We start from the raw sequence: 6,000 nt of genomic DNA, 5'->3' as shown, positions 1-6,000 counted from the left end.
TCCCTCTTCTTAGATATTACTGGAATTTAGCCTTTAGTTAATTCATTTCCCCATTGGTCATTTCCCTTTGGGGTTGCAAATGGTAATTAACAGGTATTGACCCTCTATATGATTCTTATCAACCCTCCGTTTGACCCTGGAAGCCTGGCTTTGCACTGCCAAGGGATTACTGCTTGTAAGTGTATATATTCCGGGACTCCCAGGGCACGGGAGGATGGAAAAGAGAAAAGAGAATGAAAGAGCTAGACAGGTAAGAACTTGAGAGGAACAACCTGAGATGGGGAAGAACTAGATTGAAGAGCTAGAAGAGAGTACTAGAGGAATGAGATGGAAGATGAGGAAGAGCCAGATGGGGAAGTACTAGTTGGGTAAGAACATGCTGAAAAGAACCTAGGTGAGGCAGAATTAAGATGGGAGAATTAGGATAGAACTTAGAGGGAGCAATAGGGAAGTATAGAGAGAAATCAGGCAAGAAAGGAGCTAGGCACGAGAACAGAACTGAAGCTGTGTATATAGGATGTTATGCCAGAGGAATTAAAGCAAGTGGACTACAGAGCTCTGTGTGCTGAGATTCTATTTCCCGAAAATAGTCCTTGCCGTTAGTAGTTCTCTCTCCTGAGCCCCTGGGATGTATAATATTAAGGCTGGTCCCTCCAATATTATGAAAGAATGGATGTTGAGTCTAGTGCCTTCCAAATGGATAAATCAGTGCATTGAAACATGACACGCCATCTCAGAATAGGTGAGTAATGCTGAAGTCACTGTAGGTGACTGTCACGTTGGTATTCTATCCCACTTAACAGCGTTTCACACTTGGCCCCAAACTATTTCAGATGGGAGATTTTGTTCTGTCTCCATATTAGCATCGGCACTGACATAGCTATTAATAACACAGACACTAAAGGAAGGAAATGAGATTAACAATGGCATCCCATCAGCCAGGTCTTCATTAAACAATGAGCAAAAGAAGTCAGTGTCAAAACAGTGCATGTGATCCTTTCCTTGATGTCTAGATTGTATAATAACTCATAAGGAAGCAACATGTAAAACAGAGATCACATTCTTTAAACAGGCTGCACTTCCCTTCATGTTTAATTTCCCCCGTTATATCGATGAGCATACACACCTGCCACCAATTCATATGTGAGCACTTTTGGTGGATTTAATGAGTTTCCTCCCGTAAATAGAGACTCACATTAAAATAAAATGAAACCAATGGATTAAGGTTAATTAGGCCCTCTTCTCTTCCTTATTTCCTAGGCCTATGATACAATTGCTAATTGAAACTAATGAAAGCTGCAGTTATCTCTTTAATCATGTTTTAAAGAAAAAGCTGTAAAGCAAAAAAGAGCCCATTCCCACTTTAATTGTCTCTTAAAAGCTTTTGTGATCCCTACTGAATTGGGGTAGAACAGGAATCCAGACTATTTCCACTGAAAGGGGTTTTAGACTTCTGGTTCGCACTCCTGCATTCTGCCCTTGAAGACCTGATGGAGACTTTGAGGGACTTGATCCTGCATGGGTTAGTAGCAGACCAGGTTTAGCATGACAGTCTGATGCTTTGGTAAAGATGCCTTTGCTATTTTCTCATCATATTTCTGATGACCTTCCTACCAGCCTGTGTGGCATGCTCTAATTCTTTCTGTGACTATGAGGTTTAGGCAAAAATGAAAATATATGTAGCAGGAAATATAAAATTATAGTACATATTAGTTGTTTTCCTCCTTTGAAAGCCAATGTAAATATAATTTTATAAATCACAACATGTTTGAGGCTGTTCAAGAGCTTTCTATATCAAGAAACCTGGAAGAAAAACTTTTTTGAATCTCTTGTAATGCAAATAACCATCCCCTAGGTAGCCTGTTTTGCCACCTGAATATTTATAGTACTAGGAGAAGAGTTTGCTACTTGAAGATTGACAGACAATTCACTTAGCACACCAGCAGACAGATGGCAAAGTTCACATGCAATTTACGAGCTCTGTCCCGGTTGGATTTGATATGGCCCTTGTACATTCTCCAGGCACTACAAGCTATATGATCTACCCTGAGATGGTGGGCTGTGTGGATGCTATATACCCCTAGTCGAGAAATAAGATTTCATTAGGTCTACAGGATTGCTACCTTGAGATGGAAGCTATGCAGGCTGGCAAGAAAGTTTCCTTTCTCCATCAGGATGAGTGAGCTAACTGTTGCTTTTTATTCTGTGTTGTGCTTACAGGAGGATGAAATCTGTTTCCCTCAGAATCTTGTCAGTGATATTCTTGCGATTAGGGAATTTCCATGTACAGACTAGGATCTACATACTTTGGTTCCTTAATTCCTTATTTTAAGTTAAAGGGGCTGTTTTATTGGGAATTTTTGATGATGGTGGTGGCATTCACGGAATGATTAATAATTTTATAACACATCAGTATAGCTATGAAAGAATGCTGAATTATTAGCATTACCATTGCAAGAAACGTGTGACTTCTGAGTTGTTTGTTTAGCAGTGACATATGGTATAGCATTTCCTTGCATATTTTTGGAGCTGATCTTGCTCATGGCAAATAGTGCTTATTTGGGAAATCTTGAGCTTGATGACAGGTGATGTAGAGTGTCTTTACAGGCAAGCTTAGAAGCTTGCTGGCAAAAAATCCCATATTTGACACTTTCCGAGCTGTGTGACTATAGACAGGAGTGCTGTGTCCCAGTTTATACATCTTTAGATCAAAGATAATAGTAATAGTATCAGCCTCACAGGATGGCTAGGAATACTGAACAGATTACTGCAGTTAGATCACTTAGAAGCATGCTTGCGTTATATCATTATCACTGCAGATGTGTACAATCATGAAATTAGAAAACACAGCATCAAAACCATGTCAGTTCTAGCAACTTGTTTTAACCAACGAGGCTCAGACTTACCAATATCCACCTTTGCCATTTGACCTATTCCATAACTTAGGATACATCTTCATGACTTTTGTGGTTGGGTGTATGAGTAAGGTGGAAGTGTTAAAAGGTGGGAAGACTCCTTTATGCTTGCATTCAATTGCATAGACCTTTCTCTTATTTTTATAACACAATTGTGATGATCAATAGATATACTTACTCCTGTCCCCCTAAGCTCTCTTTCCCTTGAAACTTGCCCTTCATTACTCCCACTGTCATCCAGGTTGTTCATGTAGATCTCATCCATTTCTCTGTCATTGGGTGATCCCTGTGTTTTTCTTAGGGTCCTGTTTTTTAGGTAGCCTCCCTGGAGTTGTGTAGCAGTCTGGTCATCTTTATTTTACATCTAGTATCCTCCTATGAGTGAGTACATACCATGTTTGTCTTTCTGAGTCTGGGTTACCTCACTAGGATGATTTTTTCTAGATCCATCCATTTGCCTGCAAATCACAGAAAGGGAGAACAAGGAATAACAGACCATGATAAATGAAGACCACATGAGAACAGGAAGAAGCAAAGTGTTAGAGAGGTCCCCAGAAATCCACAATGATGCATCCTCTGTAGACTACTGGCAATGGTCGAGAGAAAGCCTGATCTGACCTAGTCTGGTGATCAGATGGCCAAACACCCTAACAGTCGTGCTGGAACTCTCATCCAATAACTGATGGAAGTGGATGCAGAGATCCTCAGCCAGGCCCCAGGTGGAGCTCCAGGAGTCCAATTGTCGAGAAGGAGGAGGGACTGCAAGAGCGTGAATTGTTGAGACCAAGTTTGGAGAGGCACAGGAACAAATAGCCAAACTAATGGAAACACATGAATTATGAACCAAAAGCTGTGGAGCCCCCAACTGGATCAGGCCCTCTGGATAAGTGAGACAATTGATTAGCTTGAACTGTTTGGGAGGCACTTGGCAGTGGGACCGGGACCTGTCCTTAGTGCATGAACTGGCTGTTTGGAACCTTGGGCTTACACAGGGACACTTTGCTCAGCCTAGAGGGAGGGAACTTGACCTGCCTGTACTGAATCCACCAGGTTTAAATGAATCCCCAGGGGAGTCTTGGCCCTGGAGGAGATGGGAATGGAGGGGAGAAGATGGGGGAAGATGGGAGTGGGGGCGGGAGGGTGGAGGACAGGGGAACCCATGGCTGATGTGTAAAATTAAAACACAAATATAATAAAAAATAACAAAAAAATAGATATTTACATGTCCTTTATGGTTTGGGGTGGACTTTGGAAGCAGTCTGCTTTACTGGTCTGGAAAAATAGGTCACACACACAGCCCCAGATTTGACCCCCTATAAAATAAAACAAAACAGCAAAGTTAAATGAACAGAAAAGAGCTTTGATTAACTCTCATGTCCCTTTGAACATCTATTGAAATTTTGCTGAAACCTACAATGATAAGAAATATCTAGACAGAAAAACAAACAAACAAAAAACCCTACTGCATTTGCATGTGACATTCTTAGAATTACTGAAATAATATTTTGGTTTTGTATGGTGATATTTTATTTGTGCTCTAATAAATAAAGCTTGCATGGAGATCAGAGGAAAATGCAAGCCACTATATTAAATGTAGAGGTTAGAGGTTAGGCAGTGGTAGCACATGCTCTTAATCCTAGAATTTGAGAGGCAGAGATTCATCCGGATCTCTGTGATTTCAAGGCCACACTGGGCACAGAGCTAGGTGTGGTGACACATGCCTTAAATTCCAAGCACTAGTTAACCATAGAGGTCTGGAGGTCTATACAGACAGACAGGAAGAGATAGAGCTAGGCAGAAAGAGAAAGTGATGTAGCTGGACAGAGAGAGGAAGTGAGATGTCAGGGCACAGAAAGGATATAGGCGTGAGTGAGTATACAGGAAGTAGCTCTCTCTGGAGGTTGAGGAGTTGGTGAGGTGGGGTTGGCTGTGGCTTATCCTATTCCTCTGATCTCTCAGTTTTCATCCCAATATCTGGCTCCAGGTTTTTAATTAATAAGACCTTTTAAGATTTGTCTTATAGTTATGCAAGTGAATAGTTCCCTTTATTGAAAGAAAATGAGTTGAACAAAAGAGGATTCATATTATGTACTATAATAAAAATTATATATGTATTTATAGGTGAGTTGTGTTTAGTTCTTATAACTATCAGATTTCTATATAAGTGTTAATGAAAATATTTTTGAGAAACCACTCATCTATTTGCATCGGTAATATGCTTGGTACCACATGTGTGTATTTGTATCTATAATATGTTTCATCCATTTTATGTAGGTTTGCTCCCTTAATCTTCAAAGAGGGAGTTCCTGAGATTGATGGCCAAGGGTGCTAGATAACTGAGAGACTCCTTGAAATCTTTCTTTGCCTCAAAACCCTTAATGAGTGTTAGAAGTACTATGCCAAAATATAGGTCCTTGGTATATTGAGTCTTTTAGGTTGGAAGAAATTTAGCGATGTTGTAAACAACACGGAGGTCTCTTTTCTTCTGCCACTTCTGTCCTGAATTGGGCCAGAGCCCTTAGAACACCTTTGTCTCTAGTGATGCAACCCACAAAAGGTGGAATTCTCCTTGCTCTCTTCACTAGTATAGGCTGTGAAACTTAAAACGGTCACTCGGAACTCTTTCCTTCCTCTTTCAAAGGCCCCAGGGTGATAAGAACTAAGTTCCTCTAGTTTATTGTTACTAGATCATGTCCTCTTTTGTCCTACAATCAGACTTCTATATGACTGCTCCTAAAAATATGCAAGTTGGGCAGTGGTGGCGCATGCCTTTAATCCCAGCACTCGGGAGGCAGAGGCAGGCACATCTCCATGAGTTCGAGGCCAGCTTGGTTTAAAGAGTGATTTCCAGGAAAAGCTCCAAAGCTACACAGAGAAACCCTGTCTCAACCCCCCACCCCCACCAAAAAAAATATGCAGGTTGTGCTGGAGGTAGGAGAGCTGCATTTCTTACATGCTACATAACATTTTATTAAACCCATGAGGATGCTTTTCCCTTGTTGATCACTCTTTGTTCCAGGGTGTCAGCCAAGTGCTTTGCGATGAATGAAAATGAACTGTTTTCTTTCTGGCCACACAGTGTTGG

This window comes from Onychomys torridus, chromosome 12 (genome assembly GCF_903995425.1).
Source record: "Onychomys torridus chromosome 12, mOncTor1.1, whole genome shotgun sequence".
Lineage (NCBI taxonomy): Eukaryota > Metazoa > Chordata > Mammalia > Rodentia > Cricetidae > Onychomys > Onychomys torridus.
Note: the sequence above shows the minus strand (reverse complement) of the source record.